Consider the following 18,113-nt stretch of genomic DNA (forward strand, 5'->3'; position numbering starts at 1 on the left):
AGCCCTAATCCAGCGAACACCGTACTGCAGTTATGGCAGAGTCTTAACCAAGTGGACAGGGTAACCACTGGAAGAACAAAGAGGTACCGTGGAAATCCAAGCTGTCTTCCAAATTATTATATGCTTACGTTAAGAGGCGAAAATTGCAAAAAGCAAACTGGGAGTCGATCTTCTCATGATTTGAAATTTTTGCTCTTATGTTGTCATGTGCTATCAGAGACTAGTTGCAGGTTTATGCTGTCAGCTTGGCTTCTCCCAAAAGCTGTAGTATATGTTAATATATATGTTAACCTTAACATATGTTCCACAAATTTTCATATATAGTTAGTAGTTTTTCATGAAGAAAATTATTCTCCATCTTTTTTCTTATAGGATTCATTCCAGTTGTTTTTTTTTCAGTGCCACATTTATTTCTTATGTTCTAGTGGAGGTGTATGTAGAGAAAGATCTTTCTCGCTGATACTGGTGCTAGTTGTGTATCAGCAAGCATTGCTTTAGGAAACTTGTATGCATTTCTTCTATATATACACACATGATAACAGCTTGATTCTGTTGAAAATTATATTGAACTTTGTGAAAATGTAAAATATGCAAGATATGAACAATCAAATGCTTTTTCCTCAAGTGGGAAAGCTTTTGAGAAACGGTTGATTAATGCCTTTCATATTGCCCCATATTGCCTGCCACTCCTGCCACCCCACACACACTTCAGATGACACCTTATCTGAAAATAACGGGTTGCTGTTGTGATGTCTCCTAATGCTGTCCTCACAGATGCAGAGCTGTGCCAAGATTTAAATATTTCTCTACTTCCTGGAAGTGATTAATATAAGTCAACTGATTTACTTCCATCTGTCAGGTGGCAAAAGATTAACCAACAGTGCTAGAGCATGTAATTTGTGGTGGTTCACTGTCACGAGAGACAAACGAGTCTCCTAATTGGAAACTGACAGCTCTGGCACTCATTTGAGCTAAGCTTTTCCTTGCATTAGCTCTTGAGTCACTTTGCTCAATCTACAGCTAGTCGTTAAAACACCATGAAAGTTCTCTTTGCAGGTACGTAAAGCCAGATCCTTGCCTGTGGCAGACTTAATTAAGGTAACAGCTGGATATTCAATCTTCACATAAAGAGAGGGAAAAATGCAAGTGGTGTTAATGCTGCTCAGAGTACCAGAAAAGGAAAAGAAAGGATTGCGTGAGCAGGGAATGAACTTGTCATGGTGGTATTTTCATATAGATAGTAAAAAAGAATTTTTGAATGTTAGAGGGGAAAAAAAGGCTTGTTTGTGTCAGACATCAGCTCAAACAATGACTGAACTATAACAACATATGTAAACCGATCACACTATATGGGCAAATGGCATCGTTTCAAAACCAAACATCTGCAGGCTTGAAGTGTTAGCATGTGGTTCTAAATTTAAATGAGCTGAAGACTTTTGTAACGTAATTTCATTCTGGGAAAAGTATTATTTTTGGTGGCTCTTCTCTGCAAACAGAAATGCAGAAACAAAGGAAATTACACCTCGTGCTCAATCCACTATATATGTAGAATGTTTATCTTACAATTTTTCACCATAATATGTTTAGAAGATTATGTATATGTGTAACCAGGACACATTCATTGGAATAGAAATGGGGGAAGGAACAAAGGATAGAAAAGATCTGTTTATGTTTTACTTATTAGTTCTTGCACAATGATTGAGTATCTCCATTTTCAAGTGGCCTTATACTTAAACCAATACTATCTATGACCTAAACAGAAGGCTGGAATAGAGAATGGAAAGTCTTGCACTTACACTTCATTTATGTGCCTCATTTTCAGCTGTACCAGGAATATTGTACTGCCTCTCAGTCATCTCATTATCCGTAATTTCTTTTAAAAATTGTGGGGAGTCAGAAAGAGTCAAGATGATTTTTCATAAAGTTATACAAAGATAAATTTCTATACTTGTTCCCTATACCATTTAAAGATACTTAAACATAGCAGGCGAGGTGAAAAAGAAACTACCAAATTCTAGAGAGCAGTGCACGCTGCTCTGCGTCATCTACTGTCTTTTTAGGGCTGATTCATGCTGAAGCAGCTGTGTAGATAGATCACCAGTAGACTCCCATAAGGATTCATGTTTGAACGCCGACAGTCACAGAGCAGGCTAAAAATTAATGACAGCCTCGAAAAAGCAAATATTTAAAAAGAAATAATTGTGGGTTCTTTGTGATACAGTAGCTGAGTCTCTGATGTAACCTCAGTGAAGTCAGTAAAAATGCAGTAAAGAGAAAGTTCCATTCTCAGTCAGTCTTAAACACATTTTTCAAATCTGTGTCATCAGCTTTTCCCCAATCTTTACTTTGGTTTTACATGCAGTGATCTTTTATTGTATCCCATTCAATGCCTTCCACAAAAGAACATTGCTTTTCATTAAATCCATAGTGGACTTGCTTCTTCAGAGCCAAGCTACTTCTCAGGATTCACACAGCAGCTCTTCTACGTGCATGAAAGCAGTGAGAGAGGTGTGAAAAATATCCAGGTACAAATATGAGGACTGAGGTAAATAGAGTGTGTTAAGTTTTACTGTTAACCATCAGTAAAGAAAGTGGACAGCTGCTGTAAGGGATATTGCTTAGGTTAATGAACAAGAAAAACAGATAGCAAAGAGGAAGCATTTAAATCTTAACAGATATGATATTTTTAGGTGTACAACTCAGGAGAAGCAATATTACAACTTTTTCAGAAAACCATAAGCTCAGAGCTAGAGCCATAGAATAGCAAGACCAAAAATTTATCAGTTTCAGTTGAATGGAATTACACAGCCTTAAAATTCTACTTTCTTTCCTTTTTATTTCTGATGACAGAATAAAAACAAAACTGCAAAGAATGAAAACATGAAATCTATGTCCAATTAATAAACTCTCAAATTTTTACTTTTCTTCCTGAGATGCATTTCAGTTAAGCTAGAATATTTGCCTACTTGATATTTTAAAATACCTTTTTTTATCTCTTATTCCTTCCTTTTTAAGGTTCCTTTTTATATTTCCTGAAAACTTTTTGAAAACACATTTTAATGAAGATTAAAAAAGAAAAAGTAGTAGTAGTTATGGTCAAAATTCAGCTGCTGAGGCATAGGCTTCTAGTGACAAACTTCTGAGATGTTTGAATGAGCTGGCAGATATGCACCATTCTGGAATAAGGCCAGGTGGGATATCCTGAAGTGGTGCTAAACATCTGCGATGAGGCAACTGAATTTCACGCAAGCATTTTTTAATATATAATAATAATAATAATAATTCATGGAGGATTTAGTTCCTATCAGTCCCATGTGAATATGTTTGATTATTTAGGGTGTCTAAAAAGGCACCCGGGAACCAGTGGTTAGTCAACTGAATCCCACTCATGTTGTCTTGAAATATAATGTCACCTTCAGCAGGACTGCAAAGTATAGTTAGAAAAAATTAATTGGACTTTTTATTACTATGGGCAGAAATATGTAAGCATATTTATGGTGACTGTACGGACATTATAGGAGTCATTTAAATAGCTGAATATATATCTAACTGCCCATTTATATGCAAACTTCCTATGGAGTGGTACACCTGCATTTTAACAGAGGCTTATTTTATTTAGATATTAATGTTTTACCATATCTGCCTTAACACCACAGAGGTCCAATCTGTTCTTTATGTTCTTTAAACAAACAAACAAACATCAGAAACATGGTTTGCTCAGATTCTGTATATAGCAAAGAATGGAAGGCTTTCTTACAGAGAAATATGTAAAAATTTAACTATAAATGCCAGATAGTTGTGAAATATGTGCTTTTAAATTAATTGATATTTTTTTTAATACAAGTTCATAACAGTTACCATAATAGGTCACATTAATAGTCTTTTTCTTCCTCACGTGCCTGTCTCTCAAACTGCACAACATCAGAAGCTACAGGGGGCAAGAAAGTCTACTTAAGACAGCATTGGGAAAACATGCCCAGAGGTAAAATTTCTTCTTGTGCTATCACACGGAGTTTGGCTCTTACCTTGAAAAATGAACGACACCTAATGTATTTTTATAGTAAATTTTATTACTGATGGAAATTGCCTTTAATTTTCATGAGCAACAGGCCCTTCAGAAGAACCATAAATCTATAAAATGGTCTAGTTTTGTAAGGACAATAAAGAGTGTCGTTACCAAAATAGTTGTTGAAAAATCTTATGTGTGACCTTCTTTATAACAGAAAAAAAAACTGGTTTTGTAGGATCATTCTTTCACTTATAATTGTTGACAAAGCTATAATTTATTAAAATGCAGCATATACCAAATGCGTGCAGCCCTGAGAACAGAGATGGGCTTGGGGAAGGAAGGCAAACTACTTCAAGGGAGATGTACCTCTTTCTTTTTGTGATTGCAGAAGGGGTATTTAATTTATATTTGACATAACTTTAACTATAAACAGTTGTACTGCATCTCTACTGCTCTTGTGATGTATTAGGCCACTGCATGTATGTAGTACTTAGGTGTTTACTCTGAGTGAAATATGGTCATGACCAGATTAACACTTTAATTACACCTTCTTCATTTTATTTGTAATAATTTTAGAATTTATTAAGCACATGGAAATTTTTGATCAATTTCCTTAAACCGTATTTGCCAAATAGGTTCGATCCCAAGTATTTAATATTACTTGGAACAGCAGAGGTTTCGTGGAAACTCTTGTTGTAATGTATATATTAGAAGAATGTCCAGAAATTTCCTAGACCATTTATGTTTTATGACAAATTGCAGTTATATGTATATCTTTTTATTTTGTGGTCTTTTGAGCATGTGCTGTATTTGCACACACACATTTTGAAAAATAAAGTTTGCAAAAAGATGCCCTTTTTCAATGGGAGAGGGGGAAGAAAATTGTTGTTTCTTTACCTGCAGCCTGCTCAACAAACCTAAAATCAGAGTGAATAGCACCAGTCTTGCAGATAATTTCCTAATATATGATTTCTTTTTCATTAGCAGAATACCATGAATATAACATGAGACAATCTTGTTTCTCATTATGTTAGTTGAGATTGTTAAAGTTTCAACATTGTGTCTAGCTTCATCCATGTTAAATGAAGGCTAGAAACCATTCAGTTACCCAAACCTCTAGTGATTAAACCACCTCACTTATTAAGTGTGGTTTCTCCTGATCTTTTTAAAGATTTCTAAATTATAGGATCATTTGCATTGCTTCTCATGAGTAGATAGATTTTTAGCTGCCCCTCGTCAATAGTTGCATGTTTTTTGTATTTATGAAGACAGTGATCGAAATAAATCAATAATTGATTCTGCTGAGCAAAAGCACAGGTGGAAAAAACTTTCATTATTATAAAATAATAATATTTTATATGCTCAGTATTGTCCTTTGTATGCAAAGAAGAATTTGTGAAAATGTTGCCTTACTGGTGTTCTGTGAGAAAAATTGAAACTTCAAAAATAGGTAAATAGCAACTAGTTATATTGATGATGGATGAAGTTAAAAGCATTGAAAACTCAGTTCTAACACTCACTGACAAATTAAGTACCTATTTTGATACTGTGCATTCTTATCAGATCCGTATGCTCCTAGCATGTTAACACTGGCAAAGGAAAAAGTGACAGAGATGATTTTGGTTTGGACTAGTAGAAGAGAAAGAGAAAACTGATGGTAATAGAAAAAGCTTTAAATAGCTTGGGACCTACTTGTTTGAGAGACTTACACTATAGCATCATGTTTGACACCAGTAGTAATTGCCAAACACTAGTCCATCTGCTGTATGTGACCGGGGAAAGCTGCTGAGTGGGGCCTGGGGATTACACATTTGCAACCTACTTGTTCTTCAGGTCTGATGAAGATGAGCTCTGTCACAGGTTCTCAAGGTGACATTAGGGTTTTCAGGGAAATGAAGAGACTCTTAATGTCTTTGCATTGAGCTATTTTTGACAAGCTTTAATGAATATTCTGACAGTATGATGTATGTCACATCCTTCTGTTGTGTTGAACATTGCAGACTTCTTTGGTTCCAGATTGCTTTGTGTTTATTAGTAATGATATTATGTGCAGTTCAGTGTACAAAGGCAGATAACTTCAGTCAGGACAGCAAAGGAAAAATTATTAAATGCAGTAAGACTGATTTGAGATTTTGGAAGGAACTTCACAAAAAGGCATTGGGTTTCGTAGTACAGAATACATCATACTGTGATAAAAACTGAGTACAGATTTACTGTTGGCAATTAAAAGAGTGATCATTTTAGCAAAATATGCACTATTTTATTTTGTCCATGGAAGTGATTTCATTGTGGGTGGCTTGTGGATCTACAAGCTGTGGTGTGATTTCTTTCCCTTCTTTATTGGAAACCTCTAGGCTGCAACTATGTTTTGTTCCATGCTTTTTGGTTAGAAAGGTAACCACATTTCTTTGTTGAATTTCATGGGAAAAATTCAATGTCTACTGTGCCACCATGCACTGCTGATTAATTGATGACTCAAGTAATTCGATTTGCACATGATGGCCCAGCAGCCTTTTAGGAAGCAGCTGGGAATCTTAATGTAGCTGCAGAGTATATCAGATGCTACAAAGCAAAGTAACCTTCTGCTGTTTATAGGCCTAATCCCAGTGAAATAGTAGAATGACTTCCACAATTTTAAATATGCCTGGACCAGGATGAAGGAAGATGGGGAACAGGTGGGTTGAAGGATACCCTCAGTTATTTCCAGAAAACTTCCAGCAATCTCAAGTGAAGTTGCCTGCGTGAACAGAGCTTAATTTCTTTAATGACTTTAAGTAGTCCACTTAGCTACTACCTGATCAGTTAACTGGGATGGGTAGTTACCCTGGACTACTGGAGATTTACCTAATTATTATAACTTACTTTTACAAAAAATAACACAGAGGTAGTGGAACAGATGGAACCATAACCTGCTGTGACTTAAAGGAAATAAAGTATTATCGTATACATATGAGTAATACATGCAATATTAATACCGTATATATGATTTATTTATGTATTATATATAATATAGCAATGGTATGTGTACAGCAGTAGCAAACTTTAGGTGATAAGAGTCTAAGCCTAGGAGAGGAAACTCAACGCACAATACTGAATTTAAAGGAAAGACAAAAACCATTTGAATTTAAAGAATTTTGGATAGAGAGACTAGTGGAAATTGGAATATTTTTGCATTTTTTACTTAGTGCTCTTGTGAGCAGTCATTTGGTTTCAGTTGTGCTTGATCATAAATTATTCTAATTATTGATCAAAACTAGTGATGCTTAAACCAGAAGATTCAGCAGAAGTTATAAAATTAGGACAGTGTACGGTTTTTCAGGGAAGATAACTGTGGTGGTTAACCCTGTTTCCTTGTGCCCTATAGCTGTTTTGGGGGTGGGTTTCTGCCTTTGTCATATGACCTGCAATGAACATGATTTTCACTCTTGTTGCTTATCTTTGCCCTTTAAGGACTTCTGGACGTGGGGGGAAGGGGCATAGGACACTTTCCACGCAGCTCGCTAGCAAAGCCTCTGCAAGGAACAGTTTCTGAAGGATCAGCAGGCTGCCCAGGAGCAGAGACTAGCTGCTGTTCCTCAGTACAGCCATTAAAAACAGCAGCAGTGAGGCAGCAAGAAAGTTTCCTGGGACAGAATATGTTCACCTTGGGAAGGGAGGATTGACAATTGATTTGATGATATCCTGAGATTATGAAAATGTGTTAATGGCTATTAACTATGTGCTTTTTCTGAGTTATGGTATCTGTGGAACTAGCAACAGTAGGATTGGTGGGGCGGGGGGGACTAACTGCTGGACCAACAAGTCTTTTCCTTTCCTTTCCCCCTAACACCTTCTCACCTTCTGATTCTGAAGAGCAATTTGAACAAGATTTTTGTTTGGTTGGTTTTTAATAGTGCGAGTGCTCGGACATCACAGGCTGATCAGAGGTATTTTGGAGTTTGCTCTAGCCTTTCTGTCTCTTCTCTCTTTGTCTTTTCTTGAGACAGTTGGGCAAAATATATGGGGACTATTTGATTTTAATTAGGAAAAGAATTGCCTCCTCCCTGCAAGCCTTGGTGTTCAGTGCTGGTATTTCTTACTGAATTTCAGTGCTGTCTGTCTTCTGACAACTATCAGTTTCTGTCTATGAATATTCTCCTGCTCTGCATTTTTATCCATGCCATCATGTCCTTCCTTAGGAAGGAGGATAGACAGAATGTGTGTGGCTGAGGGAGTCATCACGTTTGAATGAGTTCAAAAGTATAGGAAAACTTTTCAGTCCAGATTACTACTTCTCTTAATGAATTGGACAACGTGAAAAATAACTTCTTTGGAAACCTTTCCATATCTCCCTTTTTTTTTGCTTCACCTCTAGGAGGCATCTGTTTAAAACAAAAGAAACTTGATTGCTTTATCTGCTTATTATTAATTAAAACCTTTCCCAAACTTCTGAATGCTGACCAGTTTTTCTAGAAAATATAAAAGGTGCACCTTCCAGTCTTCTCCCTACCATTTTATGGTAAAAACATCTTGTATGACATCCCTTACTCAACATGTAAGAATTGCTTTAGAGTTTCCTAATGCATTAATATGGGTATTACAAGAATATGCAGGTATGTTTTTATGCTCATTTTCATTCTCTCTTGATGACTCCATGTGTTGTTTTCAAGGCAAGAAAATGAGCTAAAATCTCAGTCTAAGAAACAGAGATGGGGTGGGGAAGGAGAGGCTTATATTTAATGATTGAACCTAGAGTTAAGGAGCTTATCAGAACTGAAGAAGCTTCATCTACTGCTCATGTACTTTCTATAAAAAAACTCAGTTGGAACACACTTTAAAGAAGTATTATTGGTGTTGCACAGACCCTTGCAGAAGAGAAGTATTGAGAAGTTGAAACTTTGAGCATTTTCCGTAATAGATAGAGACAGAACACTTCTCTTAGTTGTTTTTTTTTTCTCTTAGCCCTTCTTTCCAACTGTTTGAAAAGAACTTTTGTTGGGTTTCTGCTCGTTTTACTGTAACTGTATTAGGATTTTGATTCGTTCCTCCTGCAACAGTCTCAGAAGCTGGGACTGGTTACCCTGACTTGATCTGCTGCTGCTGTTCTTAATCCGTTGTGTATAGACCATAGGCTTCAGTATTAATAATACAGTGCTTGTATGTTCTGCTGTGTCAAAACTGGCGATAGGAAATTATTCTCCCACCTATTGTTAATGTATTGTTAGAAGAAATGTATTTTTGTGTTATCTATAAGCATTGCTGAGTGTCCCTGGAATTTGCATTGAATTTCATCAAGCATTTATTGATTTGCAGGAATGGAGCCAAAAAATATTTACCTTACCACAGAACAAGCTATGTGCTGAAATAGAAATACATTTGATAATTTTTGTAAGGATAAGCTACAAGTAAAATCTTCATAGTAATAATTGCACAAACATTATGGAAAATAACCGGAGTTTTTAACTTCTGAGTAACAGCACTCATGTAACCTGGTGTTCTTTATTTATAACTATGCACATACCTCCAGCTAGCATGGCCTGTCATATCTTCATGAAATGAGCTGTACGTATTCTCCTAATGGGTGCCAAACGTATGTGGGCTAACAGTTTAACAGGCACATTGCAAATAACAATACATTCTAATAAACAGGTATGTTTTAAACTTTGCCACATTTTAGAGGTTTTTTGTAATGCTCCATAAACATAAATATTGTTTAAATAATACAAACAGTCTTTGTTAGATGACAAAAGCAGGAAATGAAAAATTGTTGTGTGGGTTTATTATTGCTGTTTTACATTGTCATATAAGAATTTTCAATGTCATTTTTAACTGCTTTTCTTGTCTCTTGTCAGTTTAACTCAGATCTTTAATCTTATTTAAATGTCTCCTTTGTGTTGTCTCTATTTCTGAACTGTAACAAAATTAATAGATATGGCACCATATTGCTCGAGTAAAGAAAAATTTCAACATTTTGGGACACTATCAGTCTTAATAATTTTTTCTCCATAGAAGAGGCAGTGATTGATGACACTAGTGTGCATACTTAGAGCAATTCCTGTGTTATTGAAAGAAAATATGTTTCTTCTCATATTAACTGTTTCATTTTCTAATTAGGATGCTAACATCAGTGTGCCCTGTGTGTTCTTTCTCTTTGCACTGTTCAGTCTAGGTCATATTTTCTGTACCCTTCTGCATGGCTCAGTGAGAATTAGACAAGGTTAGAATCAGTGATAGGCTAAAATACCTGGAAATAATCTTAATAGTTATTAAGCTTAAAGCTATGAATATTCTGCAAGGATTTACATTTGGACTCTGATTTCAAGCTAAGGTGTGTTAACTCACTTGAAACCCTTACTACTCTAATGCAATATTTCTGTTCTGATCTTGCCAATAGTGCATTAGGTAGGTTTACATGCATGTATGATCATGAGTTGTTGTTTTTTTCACTTAGTCCTGATGCCAAGCAATAACAAAGATGGATAAGAAGAAAAATTAGTCTATGCTTTATTTAAAGAGCCACAATTTTGAAACAAAGCTCAAGTTGTCTTTCATAAAATCTTCCCTTTTCTATCATTAAAATATGCATTTGTTTGAGAATCCATGGTCTTCATAAAACAACTGATGCCATCTACATTATATGCAGATAAAGCTAACAAGCAAATTCAGCTACTGGAAGGCATCTCTTTGCAAGATTCTGGCATCAGAGATGAATGGGTGAGTTAACAGAGAAACCAAATCACTGTGTTGAACAGTTACTAACATTTAGGGCAGATTTCCACAGCAATACTTATGTGCCTTATTCCCAATGATCTCATGGGGAAGGGGGGCTAGCACTGAGTCACTTGTGTTAGCTATCTCCACTGAGAGAAGTAGGAGCTTTTCTATTTTAAACAACTATTTCCAGCACCTCTCTGGAAAGGCTGATTGGGTTGCTTACCTTGAAAAGGGGTTCTCTAGCTCGAAAAAGGGACAGAGGGAGGATATTATAAAATATGTTCAAAACTGATTAAGAAAGAGAAAAGAATTGTATCTGTGGTAGGCAGGAAAATAAGTAATAGGTTTAAACTGCAGCAAGTGAGCTTTGTTAAACACAAAAACCTAGCAGCTTCCTCATAGTAATGATTGTAAGGCATTTGGTGCAGAAAGGTTTTTAAGACTCAGCTATGCTGTTCTTTATTATTTGCATGACAATACATTTTATGCTGCCTTTAAATGGCAAAAAGTCAGAACAAAGCCCACCACCACGAAGAGCTCAGTTAACCTGGATGATAGTGAATGTTGCCTGTCTTACACTCTCAGAAAGGCCTAGATTGGAAAGGGTCACTGGAGATACCTGGTCCAATCCTCTGCTGAAAGCAAGACCTTAAATCAAGTTATCCAGGGTCCTGTCAAGCCAAGTCTTGAATAATTCCAGCAATGGATATTGTACCACTACTTTACTTCAGTCAACCTATCCAAATGTTTAGTTGTTGCCTCAGTGAAGCTTTTTTTTTTTCTTGTATCCAAACAGAATTTCCCATAAATTAATTTGTGCCTCTTGCCTCTTTTCCTGTCACCATTCACCCTTGTGAAAAGAGAATCTCCATCTTCTCTGTAACTACTTTTATGTTTTTGAAACCAGTGATTAGATTCCCCTCCCCCACCCCCAATATTTCTATTTAATTGAAACTCCTTGAAGTTTTGAAATTTGGGGGTTATCTGACTGTGGTTCTCAAATACAATATTTTTTTCTCCTGCTAGATTGGCCTTATTCTTAAAACAAAATCACTCCCCTCCTCCAAGATCCCCCACCAAAAAAAAGAAGGGGAAAGAAAACAACAGAACTAAAACCAGAAAAAAAAAAAACTATCTGGGGGCATGTGGGCACATACTTATGTGTGCGTGTCCCTATCTTTCTCAAATGCCAGAACTGTCATCTGCAAAACTACAAGATCCAGTTTCAACTTTCTCAGTCTGGTCAGATCTTGAGTGGAGACTTTGCAACCGAACATCTCCGACCCACCGAATATCCTTGGGTTTAAGCACTCTCTAGGGTACTACTATCATTAATGACAGAGAGAAGTATTACAGCCCACAGCCAGGGACTCCGAGGCACCTTCCACAGGAGCATGGAAGAGAGTAAGCTTCCAAGAGGTTCAGCTACTTGTAACAATTCAGTAACAATTTTGAAATGAAGCATTTTTATATTAAAAAGCTAGCATGGTGCTCTGATACTCCTTTTTGGTATGTTCTAGATCTTATGTGTCCAAGTAAACAAGGAAGCAGGGAGAAGAAATCCTTAACCCTGAGTGCTGTTCACAGATTTAATGGAATATAACAGAGCTTAGCTGTACCTATATCTAAGTGCCTTTAACTCTCAAAGCACAATTGTGGTTCCTAACCAGCTTTACAGTGATGTGGTTCTGATTTCAGTGGAATAACTTGCATCTTATACCAATATCACAAGGGAGTCCCACTGAAACTTTTTTAGGTGGTAGGGATAACTGTTCATTTAAGTAACAGTTCTGTAAGAATTTAAAGAGCATAACAGAGACAATATTTATCCGATCATTTAAAACACCCAAAGCTGGTTGATTGGTTAAAAACCTGGTGTTTTCTATCCAGACTGCCACCTCAGTAGTGAGTACTGAGCGTCCCTCAGTTGATATGTTGTTGATATGCAAACTGGTTCTACAAGATGAATATGTTGAAGGGTAATTCCTAGCCTTCAATATTGAAGAATCAGTGAACACAAGTGACCTGAAATCTGTTTTCATAAACAATTGCAACTGTATTCATCTTCTTCAAGGCTATTCTAAACTGTACTTGGGCATTAGGAACTAATTAAAATCTCTTCTTTAGCTGGAAAGCCAGAAGGGCAAACTTTCTTCCATCTCACTTTAACTCTAGCCTGAACTGCCACAACCCTTGACATTTCAAATGCATTGAATATTTTATTATTCCATTCCTATGGATATGTTTTGTTTAGACATAATCCAAAGCAGCAGATCCAGAAATAGAAGAGTTTTGTCTTATTTTAAAGTTGACTTGCTGTGTCACACCTCGTTTGTCATGCCATTCTGTGTCTCGTAAACAACCAAATACAATGATACGCTCCATAAAATATGAGTTATGCCTCCAAAACTTTATATAGGTTGTTTCCATTTCTAATGGCAGTACATGTACACAGCCTTCTTTATATTCAGCTGATGGATCTTTGCTTATAATTTCTGGAAATAGGTGAAAGGTGAACTGCAATTACTAGCTGTGACATTTCATACATGTACGTTCTGTTTCTCGGAGAAATATATAGTAACTTGTCATTCTAAACTGTTGAATTTTATTGCTTTGATTTTTCTGGTGACTAAATTTTAAATCATTTTAAAAGAAGAGGTGAGTGTGGGATTTTCAGGAGGTGGGTACCTAGCATTTCTGAAGGGCAAGCTCCTTGACTTGTGTCACAAGCTTTTTACCCAGATTTGCTAGTTACTTGGGATAATTTGAGGCACTTACATGTGAAATACAGCTCAGGCAGAAAAGTCACTGTGCGACACCACAGACAGAAGAAAAAAAATCTCCCAATCTTTGCAAATAAATGGGTGACCTACAGCACAAATCCTTCTGTTCATGCAGTCTGCTTTCAGCTGCATCAGAAACTAGCATAGTAGCCTGGTTTCAGAAATGCCGGCAGGTTCTCAGTCAGCTGAAAATTCCAGGATTGGAGCCTGTGAAGGAAAGATCCGTTGTTCTTACTGTATTGAATAAGAAAAAATACATTCTTAAGCGTCAAACAAGACAAAGCAAGTAAGCAGGCTGAGCCTGATACAAAGTTCACTGACATCAGTGAATTTCTTTTCCTTGACTTCAGTAAATTTTGAACAAAGTTCTAAGGGAAATGCGAAATGGGTGATGAATGTATCAGTATTAATGCTAATCTTACTTAAACACTATAGATTACATTATTGCCTAACATTCAAGCCATAATTACGTAAATCTGGTCTACATATTTGCTGTCATTTTTATAGATCTTTCGTTCACTTAGAAAACAAATAAACCCACAATGTTCTGTTTGGTTTAGTATGCAAGAGATGTGAGTGCTTAAAAAGTGTGTTTACACTCATTATTCCCTGTAAAGATGCCATTTGTGTGCAAACTCAGTGAGAGGTATGATAAAGTCAACTTGGGTTCTCAGATGATAAGAGAATATCAATCCTAAATCCATTTCATAAGCTAATTTTGAAAACTGAGGAAGAAAGAAGGTGAGGAGATGAGATTATAGATTCCCAGAGGCAAAGTAATATATGGACTGAGCAAAGCCATGGGGAAGTTAATTCCAATCTGACAGTTATAAGAAGATAAGCCAGATGGATATGATCAAAACCAGTTTTAGCTTTAGGTAATTTAAAAAAAAAAAAAAAGGGCAGAAAATTAGGAAGGTGTTAGAAAAATGTTCTTTAAAACCCTTAGCATAAAAATGGGAAGAGCTAGAAATAGCGATAGTGATATTTGGAGGGTTAAGAAAATGCTGTGCTGCTTGTAACTTTATTTCAGCAGTCAACTAAAAAGGCAGTTACAGATAATATTGCAAATACAGCCTTCAGTCACTGTAGGTTGCTAAGGGTTCAGCATGCATTTTGATTTGACTGTTTCCTTTTCTGTGGTGTTGTTATGACAGTTTGGCTCTGTGATGAAATACATGTTTTGTAAGAGGCAGAGAGAAAGGGAGGGAGGAGGAGAGATACTGGATTCCATTTCACTGACATGAGCAGAAGATGCAGAGGTCTGTAATAAATTTAATTTACACAGTTTTTGAGAAATTTCCTCTTGTAAGAGACATTTTTCTACTCATAAGAGATGTTGTGATCCTCATTATATGTTTACTGAGGTGAATAACAGGGTGAGGATCCTATCTAGCATCTCTGAGCTTCTTGCCCATACTGCAGCTACCAGCACAAGAGGGAGGAAGGTTTTGTGGACACCTCCTCTCTGCTTTGGACAGGAGGGAGAGGGGATTAAATAGGTAAAAAGGCATTAAGTTGTGCTAGAGTCCTGTTTCAGGCTCAGCTCTCTTCTTTGGGCTTAGTATACCTTATTTAGGGCAAATTAAAAACTGCTAAAAGAGGATTTCTTGTACTTGCAACTTGCTAGATTTTATAGCACTTTTCTTATCATTGCAAAACCTGTGAGGTTGAAAGGAAAAAAAGAACAAACTCAAGACAATACTTTTTTTTGACTAGGCAAATCTGCAGCTTCCCAGAAAATGTCATGGCAGATCTCCTCACAGTCTGAACTCTTCTTGAATTCTGTAATAAACTGTTTCAGCAGCCTTTTTACTTTTGAAACGTAGACTGTTTCTTTTGCCAGTGACTGCATTTCTGGGCTAAAAGTTGCACTGTACATCCCTACTGACAAGTTTGGATATGGATTGTTTTTTGAACCTTCTGTTTATAACTCCAAAAACTACAGCACAAATTTATTTTGTGGTTTGGAATCCTTTGGGATTAGCACTGCGAATTAAAAATGAACACACACACACACACACACACACACACACACACACACACACACACACACACACACACACCCTGTTATAACTTCAAATAAAGCAGATTTGTATAAAAGACTTAGATGAAGGTGGGTTTATAAACAGAGCTGCATTAAACTTTATTCCAAATAACCTGTGTGCTTTATTAAAAAAAAAATTTCAGTAAAATACTCTGAATGAAATAAGCAGCTGCAGTTAAAGAGTAATTATAAAACATCTGAAATTTAAGTTTAGTTATAAAGATTATTCTTTATATTTTAATGGTAGTAATATCTTTTGGAGCAAAAAAATATATATATATATAGTTACTTTGATAAGACATAATCACCCTATCACTATGACTTTCTTTATACTAGCATATGTGAAATTAGCTGGGCAAGATTCAGGACCTAAACATAGCTATGATTACAGACTAAAACTATGACTACCTTTGATAAAGGAAGATCAGTAGTAGCTCCCCATATTAATGGCTTTCTTTGTCTTGGAGTAGTCTACATGAGAACCGAAGTGGGCCTTAAAAGTGCTGAATTATGATGCTTATACTTCTTAATCTGAAATGTCAGTTATGAAAGACTTGTGCCTGTGGGGCAAGCAGAAAAAGTATTAAATTATTGATCAAGAGAAACAAGTATCAGTCACATTCCCCTAGCACATGCATACACGTGGATGTACCCAGACACCGACCAGCAGCTGCTATCCCAAGCTTAGGACTGCAGTGTGTGAACAGTAAAGGTGCTGACGAATTCAGTTTAACTGCTAAGATGATGGAAGAGGATTAGATCTCAGCTAGCTGGAATATTAGGTAACACTCCTCTTATCGCTTTTAAAAACATCTCTCTTCCTTAGTCTGTCACAGTCTTTTCAAAAATTTCTCTATCTACAAAACCCTGTAAAATGACTTACACTTGTGGTAAAACTGGCCAAATCCTGTCTTGCGGGTCAGTATTACCTTGCTGTTTCTGCATACCTTCTTGTCATTTCATATCCTCCCCTTGTCTCTTGCCGTATGTTTAAAAGGCAAATTGTGTGGGACATGGACCACCCTTTTGGTCTGTGTACATACAGTGCCTGATACCAAGGGGGCTGTGGCTGAAACTCTTGGTAGGAGTACAGAGAATATATCCCATAAATATATGGAAAGGACAGTTGAAATAAAGCATATTCTTATGGGATAACCTTCTAAAGTATTTTCAGAGGAGCTAAAAATAAACTATTTATGTCATTTAACAGAGAGATTAAAGTTGTCGCATATATGCTCCAACTAGGAGAATTACTCTTATTCATTGAATAAGGATAAAAAAAAAAAAAAAGAATAATTCACATGTGCAAAACCAGTTGATGTTAACTCAGTTGTCAGCTTTTACTTACTCATAGTAAGTAGTATACTCATACTTACTAGTTATGAGTATAGAAGCCCCCGTATGTTGAAAAGCCGATGTTTCCACTTGTGTTTACCTGAGCATGGTGCAACTGAATTGGTGGGCTCAAATTCTGATCATAACAGCATGTAAAGGTTGATAATATTTGTGTGTGTGTTACTGGCCCAATCCTGCATCCTTTATTGCAGAGCTATAACATTACTCTTCCATACATAGTAAACATTTGCATTAATAGGAGAAAAAATACCTCTCAGGCCATTCCAAATAACAAATTCAACTTTCATGTTTAATTGAATATAAAGCCATCTAGTCAAACACTTGGTTTTAAATATTTCAGTCTTTGTGTTAAGTCTTTCGTATTACATTTGCTAAAATTTGGCACTACCTATACCTCATATAAGGTAATATATTATAAGGTAAAGAGCTGAAGTATCTCATCTAAGCCTTATAAAGGAAAGCATTACTTAAGAGTTAAGTGTACCTGTGTAAGATGAAAAGTGTATTAATTTAGAAATGGAATCAGAAAAAAGAGAGCATAGCTTTTGCAGGCCTCTTTATTAAAACAACTGATGACTACTGCTTCTGGCAAATGTTTAAAGGAGAAGAAAATGAGAAAATAAGAGCCCAGCATTAAAAACTATATGCAGACTTGTGGCAGCAAATGCAGGAAAAAACGAAAACCTTCTTAAAGGAGGAAATAAAAACCCTACGCACATAGCTGTCATTATTACAGATCTGTCCCTCATTCCTTGTGTAAAATATGATAATAGTGTGAGAAACTCTTATGGCAGAATCATTCTGAAGCCTTTCAGAATTAGTGTGAACACTTGAAAAGGAGTGCCAATATGCATTAGGGGGAAAAAGTCATTTCAGCAGAATTGTAGGAAGGTCAAATTGAAAGCATTTGGAGAGGATAATAATGTTTAAATGATATAGCCTTTGTGATGTAAATTACCTGGCATGAATGTGTTTCTTGTCATTCAGGGTATTTTTTTAAGGTATGGAAATGCTATTTCAGCACATGCTATCTGAAAAGAACCAACCTCCTGCTATAGTTTAGATTTCTAGTTTGCTGTAGCTGACCTGACTGGGGGCACACAAGAGACTGTAAGGCAGAAAATTTTGAGATAAGGCTGAGAGTATATTTTCATTCAAAACATCATTGGTAGAATGTTCAAAATCTTTTTCTAAGAAGCCACAAGTCCAATGTATGTAAAGTGCT

Source organism: Dromaius novaehollandiae, chromosome 2 (assembly GCF_036370855.1).
Source record: "Dromaius novaehollandiae isolate bDroNov1 chromosome 2, bDroNov1.hap1, whole genome shotgun sequence".
Classification (NCBI taxonomy): Eukaryota; Metazoa; Chordata; class Aves; order Casuariiformes; family Dromaiidae; genus Dromaius; species Dromaius novaehollandiae.